The sequence below is a fragment of the Lepidochelys kempii genome, chromosome 7, assembly GCF_965140285.1.
Source record: "Lepidochelys kempii isolate rLepKem1 chromosome 7, rLepKem1.hap1, whole genome shotgun sequence".
NCBI classification, from domain to species: Eukaryota; Metazoa; Chordata; order Testudines; family Cheloniidae; genus Lepidochelys; species Lepidochelys kempii.
In genome coordinates, this window is record NC_136386.1 from 13,401,039 (window position 1) to 13,420,283 (window position 19,245).

Here is a 19,245-nt window from a genome sequence, read left to right on the forward strand (position 1 = left end):
CAACACTGCAAACAAATGCTACTGGTGTGAAAGCTGTGCTTTTGCTCTCTCAGCTTGCATGAACGACGATTAGTAGAGAGCTGATTTTCATATGATTTCCAGATAAGAATATTCAAAAGCCGTAGCGGCTATGTGTACATGTGATTCAAACACGAATCGTGTGGGTCCTGTCACGAATACAGCAAGAAAGCAGTGTATTTCATGAGTAGTGCCAGTGAAGAGACACGCAATGCTCAGTGGATAAAAGGCTTGTAGTCCCAGCTGGGAAAATAGTTCCATTATCTCCCAGCTGCATAGACATTCCATACAGCTTGGTTCTGCCTGGATGAACAGTGTGGCTTGCTGAGAGCTTGAAACAGTTCTGCAGAAAATTGTAAAGCTCCTGAGAGATTTCACTGTTAAGATCTGTAAGTACCAAATTGTGGTGTCTACTGCAATGTGAATAATGCTGGGGAAGGTGCATTTTCTCTTTCTTTTGGTGATTTTCATTAGCATAAGAGGTAGAAAATGTAGAAAACAACAAATCACTGCTTTATTTATGCTGTGTTTCAATGAATTACTGATCCTCAAAATGTATTTATTCTTTGCTAAGGCAAAATATATATTGAATTTCTATTCAGGTGAGGTTAGGATGAAACATAATAGAAGACTGTGCTGCTATAAAGATGCCACCGGGGTATATTTTTGAATGTTTCACAAGCTCTGTGTTGCAGTAAAAGGAATGGGCAACACAGAGAATGACAGGGCTAATTTTGGCACTTTCCAAGGACTTGATGCTGCATATTAAAAGGTGGGGAAGGTAACATGAGACTCATCTCATTTTCTAAAAGCTGAAGGTTCAAAAGCAATAAACATTTGTCTTCAGACGATTTAAATGAGTCTTTAGATGAAAGTTTCCCCCTTTGTTTATTTAAAAGGGGGGAACAAAACAAAAAATCCAAACAAATGAGGTGATAACATCTCCTGAGCTTGATGTTTTCATCCAAAGATTTATGAATGAGTTGCAATTTGGATTCTGTCAGTTATGTACATGGTATGTTGCAGCTTTAAAGGAACTGCAATACTTTATTAAAAGTTTTGGAAGTTTGTGGGTCCAGAAACAAACAATAGGAACGGTATGATGATCATTCAGTTTTGCTTCATGTCATGGTATACTTCCATTGTGCTTTTTGGAGAACTGCAGACATTTGTTGCATCTTTAAAGGGACTCTTCTTATATTACTGATTTAATGAGCCTCCAAGATAGGAATTTCTTACAGCATTCATAGAATAATTCTTGTAAAACAACAGAACTGTTTAGATAATAGTCTATTCATCCCTTTGTACTTTTTTGCAGTATTTATAGGTGCATACTATAAGGTGAATGCAGAATAGTTACTTCTTCTAAATCATCTTTATTTTTTTTTTCTGAAGGCAGAAATCAAACTTGCTTCCTCTTCAAATATCTTGAAAGTCCTGTAAGTCTTATGTGGGAAAAGAAAATTAAACCTTACAATGCTTGCAATTCTGAGCACCACAGCAACAGAAATAATATATCTTCACCAGCAAGCCTTTGCCTTGGGGCTTCAGGGGTGTTGAGTCAATGGTTTGTGTTTCTTGTGTCTCTGTTTCAAAGTACGGTCACACAAAAAGTCCCCAATTCTTATCTAGGTGATGCTGGTGACTACTATATATCAGACTGTGCAAAAAAGAATAATAAAATGCTCCCATACCTATAACAATCTTCTTAAAATGCTAGTGAGATACTGGTCTTTGGGGGTTTTATTTTTAGTAACTAGCACTGTCTTTCAACTAGAGAGTAAATCTATAAATAATGCAAAACAACTTTGGCACTTTAAATCCAACTGGAGATATGCTTTTCTTTTTTTGTTTCCAGCTTTGCAACCATAATTAAGGAGGCTAGCCATGAATTATGGGATTTCCGAAAACCAGTTTCTTGCAGTTTAGGCAAATTTTGTATTGATCACTGTAGTCATCACCACCACCAACTGTATCTTAGTGCTAAATTGTTGTCTTGTTTTGGTTTTATGTTATGTCTAATTGAGAGGGCAGAGGTTGTAGGAAATGTAGTCCTGCCTCTGTGTGCTGGAGTTGTTACTTGCAGTGTTCCAACAAATCCATTGATTTCTATAAGCGAGTATTACAATATTTTCCACTCCCAAAAGAAGAATGTAACAAGGGCCTGGCATCAGAAAGGGGGCAGAGTGCAGATTGTGTGTTTGTTTTGTGTGTCTGTGAAGCAGTACCGTATCTTTTGTTTTGTATTTTAACACAAATTATTCATTAAAATAATGTGTGTCTATCTATACACCAATGTTGCTAAATTTCTTTCTAAGATTTTGCAGTAACTCTGTGTTTACTTCATGTTACTACAAAACAGCTCAATTTTGTGTTCTATTATTTAAATTAAGTTTATAAAAGGTACTCATCACAGATGCTCTCCCAATTGCCCTCACAGTGCTGACAGATGAATGCAGTTTACCCTTCTAATGAAAAGAACACTCAAGAGAATTAAAATTAGGATTTCCCTAGCTCTGAGTCAGGGCTCCAAATGCTTTCCTTTCTTTCCCAACTCAATGGGTGCAGACAGACCCTTCTTGGTGATATGTTCCTTTGTGGCATGCCATTGAGAGATGAATTTCAAGTAAACTCTCTTAAAGTGGATCAATTCAAAAAAGATTGATTCAAAAGTTCCCCCTTTTGCTATCAAGGTTGTAGTCCAAGAGGCATATATAGAGACATATGGCCAAAGTTCTAGCCCAGTTTTCACTGGGCCTTCCATTGCTGTTTGTAGGCCTAAATAATTCCAGGTACAATTTTGTATTTATAGTTATTATCCCTTGGTCATCAAAGTATCTGATTTGTGTGTATCATCAGTTATGTAGCTGTCCAGTTTTCAGAGTAGCAGCCGTGTTAGTCTGTATTAGCAAAAAGAAAAGGAGGATTTGTGGCACTTTAGAGACTAACCAATTTATTTGAGCATAAGCTTTCGTGAGCTACAGCTCACTTCTGTAGCTCACAAAAGCTTATGCTCAAATAAATTGGTTAGTCTCTAAGGTGCCACAAGTCCTCCTTTTCTTCTTGTAGCTGTCCAGATGACTTTTGTGTTTTCAAAATGGCAGACCAGCATTTGATAATCTCTGTGACTTATTCACATTATCTAAACTCTTAATATAAAAATGGGATGTACAGAAAAAGCATGTTTTCCAAAAACAATGTGGGACTGCTTCACACTGTAAAAATCAAAACCCTACCAAAACACTGCACACACGGTTCTCCCCATAGGTTGAGCTTGAGAGGGAGGACAAGCCACATGTGACAGGTGTTCGTGAAGTTGCTAAATGTACTATTGGAAGGTGCTCAGATACTGTGGGGATGTGACTGGTATAAGCACCTGAATAGAATAGAATAGAATAGAATAGAATAGAATAGAATGCTGGCAAGACACTTCTTTAGAAAAGGGAGCAGTGAAACTTAGACATGCAAGAAGCGGATTCAGAATCCGTCCCTTGAGGTGTTGGGAGAGAATATGGTGCCCATTTTCTTTGTGTTATACCTTCATGCTCCAACTCCATCATCTCATTTACTGCATTTTAGCACAGTGGATTCCTGCCCTGTGGATTAGATACAGTTAAGTAGATTAAAAAGCAGTTTCTCTGCTTTTTCTCCTGATGACTAAAGGTGTTTTCACCCATTAGTTCAGGGACTATAAAATTAATTGCCCCACAATAGTCACATGATAATTAAAGACTTAACACCTCACTTCATTTTTAGTATTTTGCCTTACAAAACTGCTTCTTTGATGCCATTGCAGCAGATAATGATTTCCCAAAATCCCTTTATCTTCTAGTCTCAAATGTCTGTTTCTCTCTCATAAGAATGAAAAGGGCAAAATTGTGGGTTACCAGCAAAAAAATAAACATATCTCCCCTGCTTTTCTGTTCATATACTCATGGTCTGCATTCTCTTGAATGTTGCAACTTCAGTGCGGACAGAAGACAGATGACCTCTTTTCAGTACTGCTAGCACGAGCTGTGTGCCATTTAATCAGGGTTATTTCTCACTGGTAAAATCTGTGGCTTGTCTGCTTTTGCCCCAGTTGCATGGGTGCTGCAAATCTCCTGTTGTCTACTTGGGATCTGGCAAACTGGTTGTCCTCTTTTTAGGGCAAGTTTACAACATGGCTCTGTCTACATTTCCCGCTGATGCTAACCCCAGTTCAGCTCCTTTGGCATTAACAGTGCTGGAATCTCACCAATGTTTTTAATACCCTGCTGTGAGGTGGGTTACTTGGCACAGTATTAAAATTGCTGGTGATCCATCCGTGCTGGGGCCCACAAAATTACTAACGCTGGTGGAGCTGTGACAGCAACAGCGGGTGGGAAAATTCCTAGTGTAGGCCTATGACTCTTGAGTTCTCTTTTATGTATATGCAGTAGTTCCATTCGTTCTCACCCTGTGCAAAGCTATGCATGATGTGCAATCAGGTTGCATGCATTCTGGCATCACCTTCTGCACCCTTTATGTTTTAGACGTGGTGTAACCTCTTACCTGTGGCCAGGAATATAGTATCACCCAATTCCCATGTCTGATTTTTGTCACATACGCAGCAATGTATGTTTCATCGACTTTAGCAAGATATGTGCACTTCCATTCTTTTTTAGGGATGGCACAGAAACAAGGCTTTACTATTAATATGGAAGTGATCGACATGTGCTAGGTGCGGTACATATAGGAAGCGGTAGTCGCTGGCCAGAAGAGTTTAGTTCAACCAAACAAAGACAGAGAATGGGGGAGGGGGGCAGAGCTGGGTGTGGTGGTGTGCTTGGAGGGGAAGTATAGAGACATAAATAACATATTCATGCAGAGGAATCAGGGTGACCATAGAGACATGGCTTGTTAATTGCTCATTGCTGTTCTGGAGCAGGTTTTGGTAGAGCCTGACTCCTGTCCCCTGCTGTCCTAGCATGCCCTCCCTGCCCCTCTACAGATCTCAGCTCTGGCTGAAGATTCTTCCAGTGGAGTCTTGGTGCAGGGTGGAGAGGCCCTGGTCTGTAGAATGTCACATTGTGGAGAACAGAAGTTCTGGGAGCAGTACCCCACTATAACCCACTACTTTTCCTACTCTTGCCACACAGCACCTGTGCTACTGTGGGCTTTCAGGGGAGATTGTATTTGCTGCATTTTTCTGCCGATCCATCTAAAACCGTCCTTTGTGACTGCCCCTGTCAAAGAGCAGGTGCTTAGTGCCAGCCATATGAATAAGTATAAGCGGACATCCAAACATGCACGTGAATCAGTGGTGGCAGGACTCCATGCCAGGAACACCCAACAACTGACTGTCGTGAGCTAAGATAGCTTTGATGATGTGCACATGCCTTCTCTAGCTCTGAGAGGAATTCACTGTCAAAAATTTAAAGCGGTCACATAAGATGGGTTCCTAGCCTACTGGAATCATGCAGAATACTGGGCAGGGCTTGGGCATTCGAAGGAATTAACCTGTCCTGTTTCATTCCCCATCAGATACTCCAATGCACTGGGTAGTCTAAGTGTCCTTTGTCTGTCAAAGCTTTGAGCCAGATTGTAGCTGGTCCCTGAATGGGTGTGCTGAAGAGGGCACAAACATTTTTAAATATCACACAAAGGGGCCACCCATGGTTACATCCATTTTCTCAAGTACAGGGACAGTTCCCTGCAAGCACACCTGAGGCGCTAGCTGCCTCAAAGACAGCAGGGAGAAAAAGAGCCATGGCTCTTTGTCACACACAGCCTAAATAACTGGCTTATTGTGGAAGGGAGATCCCCCGCAATGGTGGTGTAGCAGGCAGGTAGTTCTGGGAGGCAGTGTGCAATGCCTCTTGGAACTCACACAGGTGCATTGGCCTAATGGGCACAATCTGGCATGTTTTGGGAATAGCTTTTCAGGTTGTTAAAGTGTGTACTGTGGTCTCTGTGGAGGGGTTTTTGTTTGTTTTGTTGATACAAGTGGAAGGCATGCATGGTACATACTGCAAATGGAGTGTTCCGGGGGAGAGAAAGAGAGTAATATGGTTCTAGCCTCTAAAGACGAGACCAAATGAAGGAAGATGGTCAGAAACACAGTCCATGTTATTAAAATTCTTGGCAGCATCCACTGTAAAGTTCTTGTTAAGAGAGATGGAAAATGGCAAAAAAATGAGAGAAACAGTATTATGTCCTTTTCCTCTATACAACTTTAATAGTACAGGGAAGCCACACAGACACAATTGGGTTCCAAATAACCAAGTTTATTAACTATACACAAACATGCAAGACCTGGAGTTCTGACAGGGTTCTGATGGCTATAGCAATAGAAGATAGGAAGAAGACCGAGTACAACGTTTCCAAACTATTTAAAGGGACACCATCCACTTCCTATATAGTACATACTCCTCCCCCTACAGTATATAAGAGCATACAAAACTTACAAATATATTACTATCAATAATATACAACATGCTACAAATTAAGTTTGAGAGGTGGTTTATGAGTTCTCTCTAGGTAATGTTTCAAAGACATCCCAACAGTATCTGGAACAGTGTCTGTACTTTCTGGTGTAGCTGTATCTGTGACATCTTCCTCCTCAACAGTCCCACTTGTAGTAGAAACAGGGACGTGAAGCTCACTGGTACTATTACAAGTCATTGTCTGTATCTGTATTGCAGGTTCAGTATTTTCAACAGGCATCACTGGTGTACTTAGGTGCCAACTCCATGGGTGCTCTGGGGCTGGAGCACCCACGGGGAAAAATTAGTGGGTGCTCTGCACCCACCAGCAGCCAAGCTCCCCGCCCCACCTCACCTCACCTCCGCCTCCTCCCCTGAGCGCGCCAAATCTCCGCTCCTCCGCCTACCTCCCAGCGCTTGCCACCGCCAAACAGCTGTAGCAAGCTCCAGGAGGGACGGGGGAGGGGTGGGAACGTGGCATGCTCAGGGGAGGAGGTGGGGCCGGGGCGGGGATTTGGGGAAGAAGTCGAATAGGGGCAGGGAGGGGGCAGAGTTGGGGCAGGGACTTTAGGGAAGGGGTTGGAATGGGGGTGGGAGGAGCGGGGCAGGGGTGGAGTCAGGGCAGGGCCAGGGGCAGAGTGGGGTCGAGCACCCACAAGCCAGTAGAAGTCAGAACCTATGTTGGTGTAAAGCCTCTTGCTGAATGAGTGCCTACAAACTGGTTTACATGTCTTCTCCATGTCATGTTTGGTGCTATTTCTGGCTTGATTCAAATGTGGGCCATAAAATAACATCCCAAAGGTGAGTAAATATTAAACTTGTTTAAAGGCTCATATCTCTTAATTACTTCAAAGAATAACTGCTGATGTACGACCTGGGTTAGGACTGAAGACATACCAAGCCAGTAGCTAGTTTAAAAAGATGTGTGCTGTACACAATTACATACAGAGAGCAAGGCAAGAGATTCTAGAATGTCTTCCAAAGATGTAAGCTATTTGGGAAGAGAATACTATATTAAGTTAGAAAAATTAATATTACTAATGTCTCATTACCCAGTGCCAGATAGGGCTGCATAGGGTAACAATGAGAAAATATTGTCTAAACAGACAAGATAGACAAGGTGGGGGAACAGTTAGAACGCACAAGTAGAGTGAATAATGTGACAGTGGCAAACGTCTTGTTAATCCACAATTATTTTATTGTATTGTGTTTTGTTTTTTGCGCAGTGGGTTTACTTAGTTAGGATTAAGCTAAATGGAAAAAAAAGAAAAGGGAGGTGGAGTGCTGGGGAGGAGAGAGTAGAAGGGACATGTGTGGAGTGAAGTTTAGTTTGAAGAGACTGTGAGATGGTTGGATCAAACATCCAATCAGTGCATGGCAGAAAAAGTCAGAGAACTTTCTACAGTTTTGACCGGAATGTCCAGAGGTCCCTATTTTGGCTGCTTCTGCCTCTACAAGCTCAAGTCTCTGGCTGGCTGTTAGGGTAACCAGACAGCAAGTGTGAAAAATCGGGACAGAGGGTAGGGGGTAATAGGCGCCTATGTAAGACAAAGCCCCAAATATCGGCACTGTCCCTATCAAATCAGGATGTCTGGTCACGCTACTGACTGTTTTCTGCAGTTTTGCCACAACATCACATGGTAATGAGAAGAGAAGGTACCCTCTGGGTCTTAGTGCCCTGGAATATGTGTGGAAAGTCTACCCTGCACAGTTCTGGGTTCAGGAGAGTGCTGTCCGGAGGGGAGGTCCCAGCAGGTTGCCATCAATCATACCCCTTCCCTTCAGTGCATCCACCCCTGCTTGTCCTACCAACTGTACTCTCCAGCATTCTACAGTGTACAATAGATTTACAGAGAATATAATATAACTAATCAGCAAAGTTAATTCTTATGCTATCTCTGGTCAAGTAATCCCTAAAAGGGCTGTTTGGCAGTCATATGCAGTCGTTTGAGTATAGCAGAGCAATCAGTGCATTTGTAGAAAAGTACTTAAGCAACAGAAAACATCACCCTGATAATAAAGGGAGTTACTGTCAATTGTGTTTGATAGTCTTAAGAGCCACAAAAACACAATGCCAGAGAAAAGACCCACACACAAGCCGCTCAAAAGTTTATTTTTAAGCAAGTGTCTTCAGTGCCACCTAGAATCCAATTCCAAACAAGAAGAATACCCTGGGGACTATAATATGGGTGAGGAACTAAATGTACATAAACTAGATGAGGAAGAGCTGAAAAGCCCATAGAAGCAGGTGGGAACAAGGAGAAACAACTAGCACTATGTGACCTAACTGTTCTCAGCAGACCATCAACTCATGCTCCCAGGACCTGAGAGTCCCACAGGCCACAGAACTGCTGTCCTACACAGTGACATTGCAAAGAATATTAATTCAATGCACCAAACTAAAATCACAGTTAGAAGGAAAAGCCCACATTTACAAGATGACAAAGCGAAAATACAAAAAGCTCATGGAGATGTTAATTACTGGATGAATTTCCAAAATGTCCTACAAAAAAAATACTTAATAAATCATTTCAAAGTAATAAAAAAAGAATATTTTTCAAAATTAAGAAGAGTTTGCGTACATCAAATAAGCATAAACTGGAGTCATTTGAGGTAATGACTGAGGTCTAAGTACTGTCGGTGACCACAGAACTGATCAAGATGCTAAAAGAAATTTAAATAGAAGTGAAACAAATAAAAACATTGACAGACTCAGGATCCTCATTAGATACAGGCCTCCTGGAACAGGATACCAAATCCCTTTATAAGACCTGATGAGTCGAACTCAGGCCTGCCTGGCTGCTGACATCGCTATAATGTCACCCAGTAGCAGTTGTACCACACTTCCACATGGCCTCATGACCTGCTGAAGACAAAGACTGTGGGAAGTCCTGTCTCAAGGGGTCTGACAGCAGCCTCATGACTCCTGATTGGATCCCTACTCTGTATAACCCAAGCTGGATTCCCGGAAGTGTCCAGGCAACAGTGTGGAACTTCTGTAATTGCCACGATCATTTGTGCTCCCTGCTCCTGAACTCCTGGTTTTGACCTTGGGCTTGGACTCCTAACCCAGACCCTGACATCTGACTCAAACTTGGACCTTTGGTATTGACCTTGGCCTGGAACCTGACTATGAACTGGTCCCCAGCCTGAGGTTTGACCCTGCTCTGACCCTAGGTCCTGACTGCCCTCATGGGGATCATGACACCATGGCACATTCTCAGAAGAGTAGGTTAAAAAATGGGAATTTTTTTCATGAGAATTTACACACACACACACTACTCCTTTTTCATGAGAATTTTTTGTCAAAAAATTATTTTAAAAATGAAAATTCAGCTCTAATGGTCAGGAGAGAAACTCCTCTAAAATAAGTTCATCTCCACTTACAGCTAGGTAGCCTTTCCCACCTAGTCCTTCAAAAGACATCTTTTCTTTATATGTATTTGTTTATTTAAAACCAGATTCTGCCCAGCCCATAAAGTGTGTGTGTGTGTGTGTGTGTGTGTGTGTGTGTGTGTGTGTGTGTGTGTAAAGGGGTAGGGTGTCAAGTACCCCATTCCCTGTTCCTCATAAGGTCAAGCAGAATTATTGCATGTGTTCTTAGGGATTCATCCATTTTGTTCACTCTTATGCCTCAAGAATCACAGAGAGCCACAAAAAGGTGGGGAGAGATAAGGTGATTTCTTCTTTCCTCCCCCTACTCTATGTCCAGTCCTCATGCGTAGGGAAATGAGCTTCACCTCACAATAGGGTATAGTAATCTGGATGCAGAGGCTGTGCGCTTGGGAATTCTCCTCCCTGTGTTAGTTAAGTGTGTGAAGAGTCCCACTGAAGTCCTTAAAGCTAGCTAGTGTTTACTTGGACTGGGGCTCCAAATACTCAGCAGTGCATCTTGGAAGACAGAGCCATTATATATCCCGGGCACTCCAGGTCAAGCATTTCCGCTGACCTCAGCTGAGAGACATGGTCTCTCACAAAGACAGGTCCCAAGCCACTTATGGCTCTATAAATCAAACCCAAAATCTTAACACCGCCTGAAAACCAACAGGGAGATCAAGCAGATTCCAGAGCACTGGTGTGCTGGCTGAGATGCTCTGCTGAACAAATGGAGCACCAGCTTCAGTTTCTGAGTTGATTTACAGAGTAGACGCCTGCAGGGCATGCTCCAGTAGTTTAACCTGGAAATGCCCAAGGAGGAGAGTGCCCAAGAGAAAAAGATGTAACTTCATAATAAGACATTTTGATTACTCTTGCTACAGGATTGCGTCACAGCAATGTAACAGAGTCAGTAAACATTGGCTCCCGCCATACGATAGGGTTCCTGTTGCATATCAGGCAACCAGTCCAGAAAATGAAAAAAAAAATAGTCTATTACCAGCACTCCTGTGTATTGTGCCTTTAGTACATGGCATCAGAAGTAAATGAAATCTTTGGCAAATATGAAGCCAGCTGAATCTCTCACCCTGAAAGGGAACCAGGGAAAGAACTAGCACTTCTAAACTTTCCTTGGCAGCAAGTGGTATTGAAGAGAAATCAGAAAGGGTAAGGTGCTCCTCACTGCTGCATATGGCAGGCCCAGAGGCATTGCAAATCTGCAGGGCAATCCCGTGGGGACAGGAAGGGGACTGCACTCAGCTAGACAAAGTCATTCCTATTTTCCAGAGGACTGTGATACATGCAACAATGTCAGTGGGGAAAGGCACATTGTTGAATAAATCGCATGAAATCAACAGAACTACTTCTGAAAATTGGCTTAATCCCTGAAGAGCAAGGTTACATCCCTTCCACGTTTTTTTTAAGCATTAACTCTTCTAACTCTGGATATACAGAAAACAACAGTTGAACAGGTAATGCTAACAGAAATTTTGGGGAGAGAGATAAAACTTCATGATTCAATTAGGAATTAGGGGCAGGGTCTTTACTGGGGGCAGATTATTTTTCATCTGCCTACTGTGGAGAGTTTTGCACCTTCCTTTGGAACTGGCCACTGTTAGTGGACAAAAAGAAAAGGAGGACTTGTGGCACCTTAGAGACTAACCAATTTATTTGAGCATGAGCTTTTGTGAGCGACAGCTCACTTCATTGGATGCATGCCGTAGCTCACGAAAGCTCATGCTCAAATAAATTGGTTAGTCTCTAAGGCGCCACAAGTCCTCCTTTTCTTTTTGTGGATACAGACTAACACGGCTGCTACTCTGAAACCTGTTAGTGGACAGTCAGGCCTAATGGTCAAAGGAGTCAGACCTAGGATTTAGAAGAGGCATCAGTAGCCAGGAATAGGAACAGCCGGAATTGGGTTACCGGGAGTGAGGCAAGGTAGTGTCAGGGCGGGGTCCAAGACAGAGGCAGGAGCTGTCACACCCATAAGGAAATGCTTTGAGAAGGTACCAAACTGCTGGGTTTAACAGCGGATCCGGTGACTCTTCCCACCATTCAGGTGCTGTAGCCAATCAGGCTCCCTGCTACAACCTACTCATTAGTTTTCCTGGAGACTGGCCGTTCTACTAGTTCTGATTCCTGACACTATTGGAGGCAGGAAACTGGATTACAGTGACCCTAGGTCTGATCCAGTATGGAAATTCCCATCTTGCTCTAAATCAGTAGAAATTCCTATGATCCCACCGATTGCATATTTGGGCCCTGTATTGATATATATTCTGATTTTGCCTGTGGTTAGTATTGTTGCCCTAATTTTACAGATAGGGAAAGCAAGGCTAAGAAAGATAACATTATTTACCTGGGATTAGAATGATTTGTATTAGATTAGGTAGAGGTCAAGAGATCTGGGTCCTAATCTGGATCTGACATTGACTTGAGAAATCTCTGAACGCTTCTAAGTCCTACTCTGACTTTCTTTGTAACTAATGTCTGTAAAATAAGAGCAAAGTATTAAAGTCAATAACAAGATCCAGACAGAATCCATGGCTTCCTTGTTCATTTAAGATCTGAACCAAAGCACACTGGAATAAATGGGAGTCTTTTCACCAAAATCAATGGGCTTTAGATCAGGCTTTTTAGATCCCCAGAATTCATAAATGCAAACTTTCAAGTGAAGATGTCTGTCTAGTCTTAACATTATTCTCTATGAATTTCTGACCCTCAAAATTGTGAAAAAAACCTGAATTTTGGAAATAGACAATTGTGCAAAATGAATAGTATGAACTTTTTGATGTTTTTCTTATTCAATTTCTCTCAGCTGCATTGATTAAATTAATTGTAAACTACTAGCATCCCAAAATGAAAGTGCGACAATGGCTTTCTTTTCCAATCAAAGTCTGGAATGGATGTCACCAAGGTAATTCCACTAGGCATAATGCTGTACCTCCTCGTTTGATCCCATTTTTTAATCTATTTTTATGTATTTTCTTTGATCATGCATGAGAACCAGAAAATATTCCAGCAAGGACAGATGTATTTGACTGCATTGGTGAGAGCTGTTGTTTTTAAAATGGTAAAATGAAGAATTGGCCACATGTTAAAAAGATCACAGTGGAGATTTTTGCTGTTCTTTTATTTTACAGTGTCAGAAATGTAATGTTTGCTTTTGGGTAAAATTCAAATCAATGCAACCCTCATAACCTAATAACAGGTTATATATGTTATCCAATATATAATTTGTTACACAGTCTATCTATGGCATTTATTTATTGAGTCATTAAAAGTTTGTTTTTGTAAAATAGACATTATGTGAGTAGGGCATAAAAAGGAATAACCCTTCATACGTACCATGCTATACATTAAACTACCCTTAAACTAAGTCATTAATCAAGTAGCTGCAGCCTAATGAGACCAAAATAGACAAGAACAGCTTGAAATCTTTCTTCAAGGGACAACTTTGTATTTATAGTATCACAGCATTTTCCATATCCTTTTATAGATTGGTTGGGTGGGTCCCACATATTTTCCCCCGCAAGTTACAAAATGGTGTGTTGGTATTTAAAGAATAAGTGGTTTTCATTGTGCCATAAACTACAGCTGCCTGTGAAAATATAAGGCTAGAAGAGGGATAATACACTGTGTCTTGAGTAGTGGGTAGTGAATAACTGCACTGACCCAGGAGGTGATCTGGTAGGTACTTCAGACTGCTTATTTCCCCCATGGCCATCTGCTATGATGCTGGGGGGGTTGTTTACTCTATGCTTCACCTCTGTGCATTTGCTTCCTGGGGGGATAACTGGCCCATTAGATCCATTCCCCCACCATTCGCTCATCACCTGGAGGGAACATTCTGGTAACATGGCAATGCAAGAGAGGATGGGCATCCTTCATCCCCCAATACTCTTCTACACAGAAGGGTCAAATATAGCCCATAGTAACTTGTATGTATTGTACCTCCAGGTAGACTATTTAATACTTGCTGTTAGGATTGTGTACATAATTGTGAAGTAAATTTCAATTTGCTCTACTTAGCACTCAGGTATTTTTCTTTTCTAATATACATTTCCCCCCTTTCTATATACACTGATCCTGAGGCTGTTCAGCTGCAAGGTGGTCGCAGCCATGAAGTAGAGCAGCCTCAGGGCTGCTCTTTCTTACATTGGCTGTTCCAGAAGCTGGGAATTGCTGAGAGGCAGACTTAGTCTGAGTCATGCCCCACAGCTAGGATTGCCAGTTTTGGTTCGACGTATTCCTGGAGATTTAATCACATGACATAATTGTGACACTATGCCCCATATTCTTCATAGAGATATGGTTATGATATGATTATGGCATAACTAAGATTAACGGGTAGTGATCAATGGCTCCATGTCTAGTTGGCAGCTGGTGTCAAGTGGAGTGCCCCAGGGGTCGGTGCTGGGGCCAGTTTTGTTCAATATCTTCATAAATGATCTGGAGGATGGTGTGGATTGCACTCTCAGCAAATTTGCGGATGATACTAAACTGAGAGGAGTGGTTGATACGCTGGAGGGCAGGGATAGGATACAGAGGGACCTAGACAAATTGGAGGATTGGGCCAAAAGAAATCTGATGAGGTTCAATAAGGATAAGTGCAGGGTCCTGCACTTAGGACGGAAGAACCCAATGCACAGCTACAGACTAGGGACCGAATGGCTAGGCAGCAGTTCTGCGGAAAAGGACCTAGGAGTTACAGTGGACGAGAAGCTGGATATGAGTCAGCAGTGTGCCCTTGTTGCCAAGAAGGCCAATGGCATTTTGGGATGTATAAGTAGGGGCATTGCCAGCAGATCGAGCGACGTGATTGTCCCCCTCTATTCGACATTGGTGAGGCCTCATCTGGAGTACTGTGTCCAGTTTTGGGCCCCACACTACAAGAAGGATGTGGATAAATTGGAAAGAGTCCAGCGAAGGGCAACAAAAATGATTAGGGGTCTGGAACACATGACTTATGAGGAGAGGCTGAGGGAACTGGGATTGTTTAGTCTGCAGAAGAGAAGAATGAGGGGGGATTTGATAGCTGCTTTCAACTACCTGAGAGGAGGTTCCAGAGAGGATGGTTCTAGACTATTCTCAGTGGTGGAAGAGGACAGGACAAGGAGTAATGGTCTCAAGTTGCAGTGGGGGAGGTTTAGGTTGGATATTAGGAAAAACTTTTTCACTAGGAGGGTGGTGAAACACTGGAATGCGTTGCCTAGGGAGGTGGTGGAAGTTTTTAAGGTCAGGCTTGACAAAGCCCTGGCTGGGATGATTTAGTTGGGGACTGGTCCTGCTTTTGAGCGGGGGGTTGGACTAGATGACCTCCTGAGGTCCCTTCCAACCCTGATATTCTATGATTCTATGAAGATGTATTTTATGCAAGATGGGTTACGTGAGATATCACTGGAAAGGTTATGATTTACTGAATATGATTATCCTATTGGTATGCATATATCATTTTTGTATCTTAAGATAGGAATATTGTCTGTATGTCTATTACAAATGTGCTTACACCTGGCGAACCCCCACTAGACAGAATGCAATCAGTCTGGATGGCCGGTTGGGAAGGGCCATTAGGGAAAACAATAGGTCTTTGAAGATGCTAATCTCCCACCAGGAAGTCTTCCAGGGGACGCTACAAACAGCCTCTGAGTTATGGTTGCAGGGACATGTGACCAAGTCACCTGGTACTGGACTCCATGATTATACTAGTATTTTTCCACTAACTGGGGGTGGGGATCACACTGGGAGACAAAGGATTCTTGCCATATGCAAAAACTATTTAAGGCAGGGGAGTGACATCATCATGGTTCACTCTTCATTGACTCCCCACCCAAGAAAGAGGACTGCTGGAAACATCTGAGAACAAAAAGACTGGACTAGGGGAGAAGGGCTGAGCCCAAGCTAGAGGGTGTCTTGCCTGTGAAAGGAATATCTGGAGTGTTAAGCTACAGGCAAGTGCAGCTTGCCTTCAAGAATCTCTGCAATCTGCCTAAAACAGTATTTAGGGTAAGAGTTTGCTATTTATAACCAGGTTTTTTAGTATATTAAGCTTAGATTGCATGTTTGTTTCATTTGCTAGGTAATCGGCTTTGATCTCTTTGCTGTCACTTAAAATCCATCTTTTGTAGTTAATAAACTTGTTTTGTTTTGTCTAAAACCCAGTGTGTGGAATTCATAACTTGAGGCAGAAAGCTGTGTATATCTCTCGCCACATTGGGGAGGGGGGCGAATTTCATGACCTTACATTGTACAATTCTCTGTGCAGCGCAAGATGGTACAATTTTGGGTTTACCCTCTAGAGGGGGTGTGCACTTGAGTACTGGGCAATTCCTTAGCTGAGCCTTCCCAGGCAGATCTAATCTCAGCATCTGAGTGTAAAACTGCAGCAGGCTGTGTCCCTATTTGTATGTGTTTTGGTAAAGTGCAGTCTGAAGCCTGAGGGAGGGCTTGGCTGGCTTGCCTCAGCAATACAGTGTAAAGGGAGCCCACACTTATGGGTCAGGTGGGCTCAGTGGTACCCCAGTTCCCGGTGGTACCCCGAAGGTAGGGGGGAACCCATTACAATAATCTTTAATTAAAGATGAATCTTTAAATCCTGGAGACTCCAGGCCACTCCTGGAGGGTTGGCAACCCTATCCATAGTCAACCCCCTATGCTCACTGCCAGGAAGGGACTAGTACAGGAGTCACACCACATGAGTGGGGCCCTACCAAATTCATGCCTGTGAAAAACGCGTCACGGCCTGTGAAATCTGGTCTCCCCTGTGAAATCTGGTCTTTTCTGTACTTTTATCTGTACTAAACAGACATCAGTGTTTCTCGTCCTGACCCAAAAGTTCACCGATGGCTCGTAAGGGGGTCGTGGTATTGCCACCCTTACTTCTGCACTGCCTTCAGAGCTGGGTGGCCAGAGAGCGCCAGCTGCTGGCCGAGGGCCCAGCTCCAAAGGCAGCGATGCAGAAGTAAGCCTGGCAATACCATACCAGGCCATCCTTACTTCTGTGCTGCCGGCTGCAGCTCTGCCTTAAGAGCTGGTCTCCCGGCCAGCAGCCGCCACTCTCTGGCCACCCAGCTCTGAAGGCCCGCCACCGCCAGCAGCAGCGCAGAAGTAAGGGTGGCAATAACCTTGAGAGTCCCCCACAACCCTCTTTTGGGTCAGGACCCCTACAGTTACAACACCATGAAATTTCAGATTTAAATATCTGAAATCATAAAATTAACAATGTTTTAAATCCTATGACCATGAAATTGATCAAAATGGACCATGAATTTGATAGGGTCCTAGGTATGAGGGTTATGCCTGGGAGGAGGAATTTTCCATAGGCTAAATTTGTTGGATTTTGGAATGTGTTGCGTTTCTGGATCTGTGCATAGCCATTCAGATGCACTGGAGGACCTGACTGTATGTCTCTCCTGAGTTTCTTCAGACTTCCCAATTGAATTCTATGCATCCCTAAATAGAACTGACTAAACCAGCAAAACATATTTTGTGTTCATTTGGAGATGTTTTGTTCATTTGTCATGTGTTTTCTTAAAGATATGTTTGTGATACATATGGTTCATCTCAATCAATGATCTGAATCAGTTTCCAGCTGTTTAGGAAAGAGATATTTTTCATCACTGCATGAAACGTAACTATGAATCAAATAAGTTATTCACTTCTTATTTCTACCATATATAAAAATGTGTCATAACTCATTAATAAATGACTGAGAAACTGCAAGGTTTTTTTTTTTTTTCACAGTAGAGTGTAAACTTTTGAAACCAAATACACTTTCCAAATTGGAAACAAAAAACAAACGAATAACTCTTTTTCAATTACTAGAGAGATGCAGAGGTTTTGTTGTTGTTGTTGTTGTTTTAGCCCTCCCAATATAGGGATCATAAGTAGACATGAAAGGGAAATGGTTTTTCTAGTCCAGTAAGAATATTTTGAGATTTACAAAAAATTACCCTTGATGAAATGGGACAAAAAATCAAAATCTCAAAATTGTTCACAAGCCAATAATCCAAAATAAACAAATAAATAGATAAATAAGTAGATTGATTGGGTCAATGGAAATATTTTGTTTCCATTTTAATTTTTTTAACTTTTTTTTTTTTAATGTTAACTATGTTTAAATTTTTAAACAAAAAAGTCATTCCAAGCTGAAAAAAGGAACTTTTAATAGTTTTGGTTTTGAGGAATCTCCATTTTATGATTGTAACACAAAAACCCCTTGGCAAAGGGTCTCCTGTTCTTTGGAAACAACTCTCACCTCAGACCTGTCAAACTCATTACACCAAATACATATCTTGTAGGATATTTACATATAAAGGGTAACATGTAATGTATCTACAGAAAGCTGGTAATGTGTCAAGGTTCAGTATCATTGTGAGATATATGTACAGGTAACATTTAAGGAATAATGCATTTATATTGAAAGTCTGTTTTATGGACTTGGAGTAAACAGTAAAGATTAGTCACCATGATGCTTCAATAACGGCCTATTCAAAAAAGGGGAGTTTCTGTCAATGCACCCTGTCAATGCAAGGCTCAATTGTTTAAACTTACACAATGCTAAGACTTTGAATGGGAAACTATCAAAGGAAAGGACAAATAATTGAAACCACTTAAAGGTAAAAAAAAAAAAAAAAGAAAAGAAAGATTACAGGAAGACAAGGATTTAACCTATCTCTGAATAGAAACAAAAGACTGGTTTCAGCATAACAGAGTGTGTGTGGAAGGACACTGCACCTATTCACTGAGGAAACCCTTTGAGGAGTGGGGTATGGGGGGAGAAATTTTTGAATGCTTAGATCCTGATCTGTCTGAAACCAGCCAGCTTGCAAAAGACGGAATTTTGGGTGGCAAATCTACTTTATTATGTAGGAAAAGTAATTATAAATGAGTGTGGCCACAGATTCACACTTTATCTTTTGTTTTGTGTTGTAACCATGTGTTTCCACCACTGTCTCTTATTCCTAGTTAACTCTTTATATATAAACCTATTTTTGTATTATTAAATATGCTCACTAATACTGTGTGGTTCACAGGAGCAGTGGTTTAAGGTAGAACTGGTAAATCAGAGTACACTTCACCTTTGCATGCAGAGGATCTGGAATTTCTCTGACTAGCCAGTGTCAGGGGCTGGATATCAGAGGGGAACGATTCAAAGGGGTTTGGGAATTGGGGTGTGCCTACAAGTCAACCTGCAAGGTGAAGTTAGGCCTAACATAGCCTAGAGGAGAGTGTTTCAGTAGCTTAAGAGCTGGTGGTGTCAGGGAGCTGCCACAAGAAAGACTCCTGTTCACTAGAGGCAGGAGGGTAACAAGGAGACTCCAGTCCTGGGTACTCCAAGGACCGTCACACTGGTGAAGAACAGATCGTTTATTGAAAAATTTCTGACCAGCTCGATTCAAAA

At 42.0% G+C, this 19,245-nt stretch overlaps 1 protein-coding gene across 1 annotated transcript in view; it reads left to right on the forward strand.

The window, feature by feature from the left end:
- Window positions 1-242: 242 nt before the first annotated feature.
- The window catches only part of CNTN6 (contactin 6), a 228,069-nt gene continuing 209,066 nt past the window's right edge, over window positions 243-19,245 (forward strand). The window contains exon 1 of the mRNA XM_073351147.2: window positions 243-407. The gene's annotated coding sequence lies outside the window, so the exon portion shown is untranslated. The remainder of the gene's footprint in view (window positions 408-19,245) is intronic.